This window comes from Pantherophis guttatus, chromosome 6 (assembly GCF_059756535.1).
Source record: "Pantherophis guttatus breed Tessera chromosome 6, ASM5975653v1, whole genome shotgun sequence".
NCBI classification, from domain to species: domain Eukaryota; kingdom Metazoa; phylum Chordata; class Lepidosauria; order Squamata; family Colubridae; genus Pantherophis; species Pantherophis guttatus.
Genome location: NC_142068.1, coordinates 69,241,889 through 69,254,650, shown reverse-complemented (window position 1 = coordinate 69,254,650; position 12,762 = coordinate 69,241,889). Strand labels below are relative to the sequence as shown.

At 36.8% G+C, this 12,762-nt stretch overlaps 1 long non-coding RNA gene across 1 annotated transcript in view; it reads left to right on the top strand.

Moving 5' to 3' along the window:
- Positions 1-3,719, top strand: part of LOC117673183 (uncharacterized) — a 33,394-nt gene extending 29,675 nt beyond the window's left edge. Inside the window, exon 3 of the long non-coding RNA XR_004593457.2 lies at positions 2,976-3,719. This is a non-coding gene — a long non-coding RNA (uncharacterized LOC117673183). The remainder of the gene's footprint in view (positions 1-2,975) is intronic.
- Positions 3,720-12,762: the final 9,043 nt, after the last annotated feature.

Sequence of the window (12,762 nt, the reverse complement as noted above, 5' to 3'; positions counted from 1 at the left end):
TGGACTTTCCAATAAAATGTAGAGCTTTTATTCTTGCAGAGCATTCAAAGTACTTATTCTATTAAATCATTTTCAGTATCCCAAGTAATTTTCAAAAACCTGGGAGTCCAAAAATTATATGGTTAACTTAAATCAAAGTTTGGTTAATGCTGCTTCATATTTATGGGCATCACCCTTCCCCAAGCAGAAAGTCAAGAAAATTTTTTTCCCCATGGGATATTCTGTAGAAGGAGTGGCAGAACATGGGGGAGGAGTTAAAAGAGGAATCAGTCTAGAAACCCTACAGTAGATAACCAGTGGACTACATAGGTGAAGTCTGGACAAGTAGACTAAGTCCAACCCCCCCTTGAACTTCATTTACTCTTATCTGACTCCAAGTAAGTGCCAACCATCAATAGAGAAGATTCCTGTGCATAGGCATGAGTAGCAATAAATCAGTTTAACTGGACCTTCAACTGTGGATCTGATCTTTCATGCCTGACATTCTGTATTCTCTTTGGAAAACATGGATGAGTCTTATCATTTTTTGCGAACCAAAAGAAACTGATTTTCACCATCCCTGAGTGTATATGCATGAGTTTTACAGGATATGGAAAATCCAAAAAACAATGTGGTGTCCCTACCTCTGGAAGACCAGATAGAAATGAATTTTCTTTTTTACCTACTTATTAAAGATTAAGTAGTCCCGAAGTCTCCTGTTTCTAGCATGATGGCTATTGATATGAAGTATATTAGGCCCAATATGGTTTTTTTAAAATATAAGTGAATATATGCCATTAAAAAGAAAGAAAAATGGGCTGTAATATTAATTATAGTTTTCCTTTACAAATTATGGGTAATCAACTGCAGCTTTTCCCAGACTGGTGCTCCCAAACATGTTCACCCTGAACGCTTATCATTCCCAGGGAATTTTATATATATATACACATACATACATATTTATGTGTGTGTGTGTGTGTGTGTGTGTGTGTGTGTGTGTGTGTGTGTGTATATATATATATATATATATATATATATATATATATATATATATATATATATATTAGTAGTATGTGTATGTAATATGTATAGTATGATACATATGGGTATATATGGAATGTATGTATACTAAGTAACTTTTATGTGTGTATGTGTACACGCGGTGGTCAAAGACCATAATAAAGGTTTACTTACTGACTTATTTACTTACTGAAAGACATCGGATTGGGGAGGATTGATTTGTTATTTATAGGTAAAAGGTAAAAGAGATACGCACATGGACATAGAATTATGCAGTGCATTTAAAATTGTAATTAAAGATATTAAATTTGCTATTGTTAATGTTTGCAGCTGTATAACTACACATTTGGAATTCATAATTCCAAAAGTTCACAACGTTTAGAAAGAGAATGAACATTTTATTCATTTATTGTTTTAAATTAAAATGTAGACTTCAATTTTTCTAAGTTTTTTTTTTTAAATCAAACATACACTCTCTGAAAATACAAATAGTTTAAAAGGTTATATGGCAGAGTGCAGAACTTACATCAGGTAGCTTTTTTTAATTTTCCCAATTACGTTCTAAGGCTAGCTTTTTTAATAGACTTGGGGTCAAGAAAAGATACAGTGTCTGATTTTATCTTTTTGAAAATGATAAAAATAAGAAATATCTATTCTGGATATAGCAAGAATAGGCAAAATCTATACAGTAGAAAAACAAAGTAATTTCAGTGTCAATCTTGTTATCTTTTTGTTGTTGTTGTTGTTAAGCAAAACAAAAACAGTATAGTCTCATGGTTAAACACCAGGCTAGAAACCAGGAAACCCTGAGTTCTAATCTCACTTTAGGCATGAAAGCCAGCTGGGTGACTTTGGTCTAGTTAACCAAATTCATCTCACAGGTTGTTGTTGTGGGGAAAATAGGAGGAGGAAAGAGTACTGGGTATGTTCGCCACCTTGAATTATGTATAAAAATAACAAATGTAGGATATACATAAAATAAAGGATTGTGTACATTCATTCATCTGATGCAATATGGATTAACCATATTAAAGTCAACATCATAATGAGTGAACAATATATTATAGTATATACATACCAGTTGTAATTTGAAAAAAAAAATCATTCAAGGCAATTTTGATTATTCATCTATCCACAGAAAGGAGTATACCGTTCAAGATAAGTCTACCAAAGCATCTATAAATCAGGAATGTGTTTGCACTTTTTCTAACTAACAATTTTATTTAAAGGCATAAACCTTCATGAGCTGCAGTTTATACCTTTTAATAAAATATGTTGGCTGGAAAAGATCCTAGCAGACTTCTGGCCACCTCCTCCATCTTAGACTAACATGATTCTCTCATCTTACAATGATCATAAGAAACAGAAGTGATTTGGGCTTTTTAAAGGCCAGTAATTTCAACAATATGTTTCACACCATGTGATTCTTCCAAAGTAATTTCTAGCAAGTCTATTCAGTGTATGCTGAGAGAGGGAAAGAGAGAGAGAGAAACGGAAGAGGAGAGAAAGAAAAACCAGTATATCCAATCGCTTCTATAAAAGCATCTTCTAAATTCTCAACTTGTTTATTTACACCACTGGATGGCACTAAAGCAGTGTCTTTCAAACTTGACAACTTCAAAAGATGTGGACTTCAACTCCCAAAATTCTGCAGCTGGCATGAAGTGGCTTTGGGGGTACATGAAAACTCTTTTTGGTGGATACTATGATTTGAAGAAGGACCACTGCAATCTTGGCTTTATGGCTGGACCCATACAGAATACCATTATCACAAATTGTGCCTCTGCTTGAATACTGCCTAACTTGAAACTCTGAGATATTTTTATGAAGTCACTGAGACTGAACCATCCCTCAGGCCTTTCCACAATACTAAGTTAGCATTTCCACTTATTCTTAAATTGCTAGAAAACTATAGCAGTAACAAATGTGTTGTTTTCATTGTCAAACCCACTTTACTTTTATTTTCTCCATTTCAGGTCACTGCATTCATCCGAATTTTATCCAAGACAGTGAGTGATGAAGCCTTAAATGATCGTATACATCTTGAGGTTGCACTTGGATGATAGCCAAAGAAGAAAATGCTACTTTTGACATCTAAGAGCAATTTAAGTGTACCTCACACATAGGCTGGGGAAGAGATAAAAGCAACATCATAGATGTGAACTTGGAATTATCTGTCCCTGTACAGTGTCCCTTATTTATTAGTCAAATTTATAGCAGCCCATCTCAAAGAAAGTGACTCGGCCACATATAACAATCCAATAAAACAGTAAAAACCCTTCTCCTAATTCAACTTTTCCTTCCATTCCAGTAGGCCTCTGTTACCTAAGCTTTGACCTCTGTCCTTAAGATTGGAGAAATCGAAGTTCTTATCAGCAGTTGAGATAAGAAAAGTCCTTGGGTGTACAGGAACTCAGAAATTGTTTTAAATATGTCTCAACATTTTTATAACTTGGCCTATATAAAGCAGCACACTTTAAGGTAATTGGCAGAACCTGAGAGAACTTAGATCATAAAGTGAATTCTACCTTTATTCTAACAAATGTAAGTTTTCTGACATCAAATTATGTTTCTAGATGATGATATTTTATATCACAATTACTTCCGAAAAGAGCAAAGAGCGGTGTTTTACAGACACATGCATAAGATTTGCAAGAATAATCCCCCAATGAAAAAAATCTTTGAAGCACATTAAAGTAATAAAGCCTGACTGACATAATTATATAATCAGGGTGTTGCCATCTCAGTAACTTCATCTGGGATCTTTCTGCTGTCCACCATTCCCATGGTTTTAAGCAAGGTTTTCCAAAGGCTTTTAAATCATAGATCAACTGGTACATTTTGTTAAGTATTTGGTTCACAACATATCCAGGGCTTTATACATCAATGAATTGTGACAATGTGGCCACATGCTCAAAAGCAGGGAACAGGGTGGTTTGAGAATCAGTATCATGTGATTTCACTTAGCTGCTTCATTTGATCATCAGCTGTTGTTTGTTCAATGAAAGCACCACACAAATCCAGTTGAAATAATTGAAGGCTAAATAATTAAAGCCAAGCTACATTTTCAAGAAACACCCACAACTGAGGAATATGGTAATTGGGTATAGGTTCTCTGTCTAGTTACCTGCTCCTTCAGGAGTAGTAAAAACCATCTCTAAATGGGTTATCTTAATTTTTGGTACAAACTAATCATATTATTGTCTGATTGGAATTCAGATTTAGTTATATCTCACTCTGCCTATTCCTTCAATGGATATCTGTTGTCAATTGCACAATTTATCTCAAATCAAATGAAGAAATAGATGACAGACAGACAGACAGACAGACAGACAGACAGATAGATACATAGAGGATGGATGGATAGATGGATGGATGAATGAATGAATGGAACAAACTTCATGAGACCCTATGATCAAAAGCCAAAGAAAATTTTTCAGTATAACTGGAAATGACCATGTCAAGTTAAAACAGCATTACTGCGACAGAGACAGTAATCCCTGACTCTTTCAGAGGACACCATTGTGAATAAGGCCAAAAGCCACTAAAAATTGCGGGAAAATCAACATTCTTTTTCTGACAATAGTCTTAAATGATGATAATAAAAGCCATTTTGGTATTATGTTCAACTTTAAAGTTAGAATGAAATAAATCAAAAGGACGAGTTTATGATTTCCCTTCCTTTAAAAAAAAACATTCGAAGACAGTGATTGTTGTTTGTTACATAGCAACATTTTAAGTCTTTTCTTTTCCACAGATGGGGGCAAAAGAGCGTTTTTAGGGAGGGATTAAAAATGTCTCACCTAATTAGGTGTCACTGCTGAATGCTGCCCAATAGAACATCTTGGATATGAATTATTCCAAATCTCAGAGGTTTTTTTCTCATCTGTTATATCTCTTCTCCAGGTTTCATATATATATATATAGGAGCCTTGGTAGTACAGTGGTCTAAAGCACCCTGTTATTAAGACCAGCTGCCTGCAATTACTGCAGGTTCGAATCTCGCCAGGCTCAAGGTTGACTCAGCCTTCCATCCTTTCTAAGGTAGGTAAATTGAGGACCCAGTTGTGGGGGCAATAAGCTGACTTTGTATAAATATACAAAAGGATGAAGGCTATTGCTTAGCACATTGTAAGATGCCCTGAGTCTCCGGAGAAGGGCGGCATATAAATTAAATTAAAAAAAAAATATCAGACAAAAACTGAGGGGCTAAGGATTTGGGCGAATCTCTACAAGTAAAAATTGTAACCAGATCTTGTAATTATAGCATCCTATTTGGAATAAATATGAACAGCTTCACCCTCAAGCTGCATCCAGATCTATTATAATAGATTCCAGTGTAGTCACAACAGCCTGTTCCCACAAATCTTGAACAACTTGCTCATAATCTGGAAAAAAAATGTACCAAATACATGTAGTTCACTGAAGATGAATTTTGTTTTCCTTACAGTCCCTGCTCCATGACAGAAATCTGAGATATAGTTATAATCTGAGTGCAGGTCAATATTCTCATCAAGTTGTTGAGAATATTCCGGGGTATTAATGAAAAGAAACAACAGTTTTGTGTTTGTTTATACCTATTTTATTTCATATAAACATGATATGAAAATATTCATTCCATTTCTAAGGTTCAAGAATTAACGTTTATTTTAAAAACAGATCTACTTTAAAAGTCCTGGAACTACAAAAATATTTTAACAATGTGCACTAAAGATTCTGAAACTAGGGCAAGGAATGTCTTGTTTAATTTCCTGATATATCGCAAAATCTCAGATACTCAAATGACTTCTATTTGTGGTGTCTAATGTAATATATCTTCAGAGATAGGTAGCAATTTACTAGCTGTTGACTTCAGCACATAAAACAATACAGCTGGCAATACAATAACACACAAATGAAAATGAAAAGTGAAGAGAAGGAGCAGGGGAGACATGATAGCAGTGTTCCAATACTGAGGGGCTGCCAGAGCACCTGAAGGCCAGAAAAGGAGTAATGGATGGAAACTGAACAAGGAGAGCTTCAACCTGGAAATAAGAGGAATTTTCTGACAGTGAGAACAATCAACCAATGGAATAGCTTGCCTTTAGAAGTTGTGGGAGCTTCATCACTGGAAGCTTTCAAGAAGAGACCGGACTGCCATCTGTCAGAAATGGTGTAGGGTCACCTGCTTGGGCTGGGGGTTGGACTAGATGACCTACAAGGTCCCTTCCAACTATGTTAATCTACATATGGATATAGCAAACAAGGGTCCAGTAAAACAAGTTCTGGAAAATGATTTCTAGCTGGCTATTTACCTCTAGGAAGAAATGTTTACAAATAACTTAAACTGTCTATTCAATTCACCTGACCAGCAGTCTTCTAGTTCTGTGTTCCTTAACTTTGGTGACTTTAAGATGTGTGGACTTCAACCCCCAGAATTCTCCATTTGGGAATTAAACCAGTAAAGATTAGGAAAAAATTCTCTAAATTAAATTCAGTGAAGAAACAAAATCAGAGAAGTGCTATTCTTTATAAAAATGCACATTTCTGAGAAAAATTAGAAGAGACAATAAAAAAGCTATCATTCATATCTGTTTTATACATACAATTACACTGAAAGGTGATTCATTGATAGCATATATATTAATTAAAGCTATATAGAACATACAAATTCTCATGAAATGCTGGATAGGCTGTACCAAGAATGCTACAGTATTGTGCACACAGGAACTTTTCAGCGCTAAAAGTGACTGCAAACTATGATATTGAATATTTTTATTTTCTTTCCGTCATAATCTCTAAGGAAAAAGGACATAAAAGTTAAAACTGCAATAAAAATGAAACTGAAAAGGTAAGGGAAAGTGTAGTTTCTGAAGTGTGCAGTTAGAAGGGAAGGTGCTTTCCATTAAAATGCTGGTTAACCTGAACACATTCTCAACCAAGTTGTGCAACGATGCAAGGCAATATTTGGCTTTCCTATTCAGAAGAAAAGTTTATTTTTCCTTTTAAACATGATAAACTTTAAGGACTTCAATGGAAGTCATTGTTTGCAAGGTCCACCATTAGAAGGGATTAATATGTCTCATTTATCGTTATAATTTTTGTACCGTGTTCACTTGCCATGAAGTATTTTGCAGTACTCACTAATATTTATTTATTTACTTATTGGTTCGATTTATATGCCGCCCTTCTCCGGAGACTCAGGGCGGCTTACAATGCGTTAAGCAATAGCCTTCATATTTTTGTATATACCTGCTTAGTAGGGCTTTTGTCCCCCGCCCCAGCGGTGTTCTTTTTTATACAAAGTCATCTTATTGCCCCCACAATCCGGCTCCTCATTTTACCTACCTCGAAAGGATGGAAGGCTGAGTCAACCTTGAGCCTGGTGAGATTTGAACTCGCAGTAATTGCAGGCAGCTGGCAGCTGTGCTACTTTAACAGCACTTTATTCCACTGCACCACCAAGGCTCTTATGTTGCCTGTCATTTAAGCCCTCTTCAGGTATTACTAATAGAGACTACACATACTGTAGGACTTGGCTGTCTAACCATCACTGTCTCATGTTGACTTAGGAAGCGTAGGGAGGAATTACCTACAACTGGCCAGCCTAGTCTCTCAACCTTCCCAAGAATACGAGCCCAAATTTTAATTTTGTGGATTGGATGAGTTTAACCAAGGGTAGTTGAATGTGGTTACTGTCTCCCCAGAAACTTTGATGCTAGTTATGTGAAAGAAATAGATAATATTTAAAATAACAGTAAACGAATACCAATAAAAGTGCTGGTTCATAAAAACGAAACATATGCTGTGCAAAACTGATTCTGGACCAATTTGGCAATGAAAACATTCAGGTGACTTAGTTTTCCCAGACACTGAATCACTTTTGAGTAATGATCATATTATGTGACATGAAAAAAAAAAAGTTTTCCATCTAAAAGGAATGTTCTATTTAATTTTTTTTTCTGAGAAACTTTTAAACAAAAGAAATACAAATCGAGAAGAGCTATGTTCTATAAAATAGGAACTTACATGAATTTAAAATTTAAAAATATTGAATATAAATATTTCAAAACAAAGCTACAAAACTGAAAAGGTATGTAGCATATCCAAACTGAAGTCACATTATCTTTGCAGCTAATTTCAGAAAATTTGAGGACCCAGTTGTGGGGGCAATAAGCTGACTTTGTATAAATATACAAAAGTATGAAGGCTATTGCTTAACGCATTGTAAGCCGCCCTGAGTCTCCGGAGAAGGGCGGCATATAAATCAAAATTTTTTAAACAAATATTTATTTTCTATTATTTTCTATTTATTTATTTTCTATTATTTATATACCACCTATATTATTTTTATAAATAACTCAAGGAGTCCAACACTTTCTGATACACCTTTCTCCTCCTATTTTTCCTACAACAACCCTGTGAGGTGAATTGCTTAACGCATTGTAAGCCGCCCTGAGTCTCCGGAGAAGGGCGGCATATAAATCAAATAAAAAAAAAAATTGGGCTTAGAGTGTGTGACTCACCCAAAGTCACAAAGTTGGCTTTCATGACCAAGAGAGGACTTAAATGGTTTCTTGCTTTCTAGCCTGGTACCTTAACCAAACTGGCTCTCATTTCATTTCTCATAAAATGAAAATTAAGCAATGCTGTTTGTATAATATAAATGTATTACACACACACAAAATTTTAACAAACAATAACTTTTAGAAGGGGGAAATATCTAACGGGCTAATAATCCAAATCCAGTCACAAATGCTGAATTGTCTCTAAAAATTGGGCTACACAAGTCAATTAATCCATCCTTATTTATAAACTCTGTCGTTGCCTAAAGTAACTTTAACATTCTTAATACTCTTTAAAGGCCTGAAAATTTAGCTGCCTTGAAATAGAAACCCAAAGTTTGAAAAAGAGACATTTTGAGTTTGCAAAAAAGCAGGCAACAGCTAGGTAAAACAATCTAATCTGGTGATCTTTAAATCTTATGAATTACTGAATTTATAGTTCGGTCTTACCCAAAGACAAATTGTTTCAACACTGCCCCTAGACCTGTTACTATTCAGAAAATTTCTGAACAGGGAGCTTGGTGGCAAAATCAGAAAGATTTGGTTATGTCTATGAAAATTGATATTTAAAATACATATGTCAAACACTTGTGCTTTCCCATAACTAGACTGGTTTTATTATGCTGCATTGGGGAATATCTGAAGTTTGAAATAAAGCCCCAGCCCAACATGTTACTAATGTTTACAGTGAAAGTTGAAAATAGATAGTCTTCAACTTATGACAATTGAGGCCAAAATTTCTGTTGCTGGGACAGTTAAGTGAATTTTGCCCCATTTTACAACCTGTCTTGCCACAATTGTTAAGTGAATCACTGCAGTTGTTATAGGAATCTGGCTTCCCCATTGACTTTGCTTGTCAGAAAGTTGCAAAAGGTGATCACATGATCCTGGGACAAATATGAACCAAATTGCCAAGCATCCAAATTTTGATCACCATGGGGATTGCTACCAGTCTTAAAACCATCAAAAAATCACTTTTTTCAGTGCCGTTGTAACTTTGGTCACCAAATGAATGATTATTAAGTTGAGGCCTACCTGTACAATCAACCTATGTAGAATAAGAACTGAAATATGAAATCCCTGTGCATGAATTGTTTCTTATCTTTTAGAGCAAATGGACGAGAAAATTCTGTCAAATATCAGGAGTTGAGAGAAAATGGTGGGTAGAGCAAACCAGCTCTTCTGCAATCATAGCACAAAAGACCAGAAAACTTCCTGCTTTCCTTCCTGGATGATTCTCTGATAGCAAAACTGGGAAAGAAAAAGACAAGAATTGGGAGGGTGTGGAAGTAAGGTAAAATGAGGACCCAGATTGCTGGGGGGAATATGCTGACTCTGTAAACAGTTTAGAAAGGGCTGTAAAAGCACTATGAAGTGGAATATAAATCTAAGTGCTATTGCTATTTAAATGCTTCCCGCAGTGTCTGATATTCCTAAATCCCCCCCCCCCGCGCGGGGGATTATGGGAGCGATGGGGCGCTCCCATGTGACACCTCTCCTGCGCGACCTGCACTGGCTCCCGGTGGTCTTCCAGGTGCACTTCAAGGTGTTGGTGACCACCTTTAAAGCGCTCCATGGCTTAGGGCCGGGGTATATACGAGACCGCCTTCTGCCACCGGCCAGTACGGTCGCACAGAGAGGGCCTCCTCAGGGTGCCGTCCGCCAGTGTCGGCTGGCGACCCCCAGGGGGAGAGCCTTCTCTGTGGCAGCACCCGCCCTCTGGAACAACCTCCCCCCAGAGATACGTACAATACCAGACCTCCGGACTTTTCGTCGGGCCCTAAAAACTTATTTATTTCACCTAGCCGGGCTGGCTTGATCCCACTGTTTTGGTTAAATTTAATTGATTTTAATTGGGTTGTTTTAAATTGCGGCCAAAAATATTTAATTATTTTAAAACTGTTTTTAAATTTTGTATGTTCTGTTTTATTCTGGCTGTTCACCGCCCTGAGTCCTGCTGGAAAAGGGTGGTATACAAATTAAAACAAATAAATAAATAAATAAATTAAAAAGAAAGTTTTTTTCTTTTTAATGTGCACCTCAGCCAACTTCTTTACTGAAATCCTGTAATATCTTTAGCAGGAGTTCCGTTTTGTGTGCTGATGGAAATACTGGCTTCCTGTTCCATGTGCAGCCACTGTTCCATGTACAGCCAGCCTTCTAATAAGCAAGCAGGCAAATGAACAAACCAACAAGTACGAACAAGTAACCCTGTACAAATATAACCAATGTAGGCATTTAGCACACTAATAGGCATCATGTGAAACGGATTAAGGCTTGCTCAGTTTAAGGCTGCATCGCCAGCTGGGGAGAAGATTCTACTCAATTAAACAAGGTCACAGGGCTGAGCTTATTAACTTCCAGGTTTTAGGGAGGGAGGGAGGCACTGTGGGAAAAAGCAGCTCAAGAAGAGATTGCTTGTTTGAATAATTTCTCCACGCTGCAATGGGGCAAAAAAAAAGGGGGGGAACCCCAGGTCAGGCACAGGATACTATAGGGGAGAACTTTAGCTGAATGAGACAGAATGTCTATGGAGATTCTCAATCATCTAAGTCATGGTTGTCCCAAAGGTGCTTTTTCCAAAAGATAACTGGACCTTTTTTTTTCCTTTCAAAATGTTTCAGTTCTTATTCAAGAAGCTTCTTCAATTCTCTGTGATTTGCTTAACAACCATTTTGCCATGACCCATTGCAGTCACTAAATGTGGACTACCTGTAAGAGACACGGGCTTTGCTGATGAGGCGACCCATCCTTCTGGCAGCCAAAGCAAAATTGCCCATGGAGGCACAGGTTGCTCTGGCCAGATGCTCTTGAGGAGGCCAGGTGGGCACAGCCCAGCAGGTTGCCAATCCTCTGAAAACTCCTCCATGGAACACAAGTCATATGGAAAACCCCATCAGGATCCAGCTTCAGTCCTCCTCAGATGTGGGCTGGTCACGTAAGAGAGCCCCGCAGTAAGGACATGTCTTTTGCAATAAAGTTCAGTATAACTTCTTGGTCCTAGATCTGCGGATATGGCCCATGTAATCTTAGCCCTGCTGGAGAAGACTCCTGTGAGTCCTTTGGACTGCAAGGCGATCAAACAGGCCAGTCCTAGAGAAGACCAACCCTGACGGCTCTTTAGAAGGCCAGATGCTGAAGATGAAACTCAAATACTTTGGCCACCTAATGAGAAGGAAGGACTCACTGGAGAAAAGCGTAATGCTGGAAAAGATGGAAGGCAAAAGAAGAGCGGGATGACAGAGAACTCGGTGGCTGGATAGAGTTACTGAAGCAGTAGGCGTGAGCTTAAATGGACTCCAGAGGATGGTAGAGAACAGGAAAGCCTGGAGGAACGATGTCCATGGGGTCGCAATGGGTCGGACATGACTTCCCAACTAACAACAACAAATCTTAGCCCAGGTCTTAAATTATGTATGTATACAAAATATTCAATCTGAATAACCCTTTTATCAATGTTTTCTTCTTTTTTGAAAGGGATCGTTGTATAAATTCACATCTTCAGAAGAATAACTGAAACGGGACACTTTTACTACCAGATTACAATTACTTTCCTAGAATTATCAGGAACATAACCTGAGCCTAAATCAATCATTTAATCAATCAATTTAAATAACTGGATTTCAATCCACACATACAACAATCCTAATAATATTCAATAGCATATCTGCATACAATGTCATGCAGCAATGTTAATATGATTTGAGGATAATATTTTTTTTATTTTTTTCAGGCTGTAAACTTGGTTCATATTTTTAATATTTTTTATTTTTAATATGTAACAAAATTACCATCTTAAATGGAACATTTGATAAACAAACAATGCTTTAAGTATACAGGAATACTACTAAAATATTAAAAAATGCATAGTATTGCAGAAGGCAGCAACTACAGTCCGTTTCTCTAAAAAGAATTGGCCCTATACAAGTAATTGTTGGGTTCCACTATGCAGTGAGCAAGCAGATATCTTCCTGACTAAGTAATTTCTCCTATCTTTTCTCCCTGTTCAGTACCTATCTGAACTGCATCTTTGGGGGACACAAGAGAGAGTTATAGTAGGACAGAGAGAATGTTCTATTAAGGATGACCCTTCTGTTGGCAAATAGATGCTGGGGGATTTCATTCAATTTATTCCTTGACTTGAATTTTAGTAATTGAATACTAGTAGGAAGGTATGCATGAAGAGAAGAAAATGCTTGCTTTCAAACTCAGAACAAAC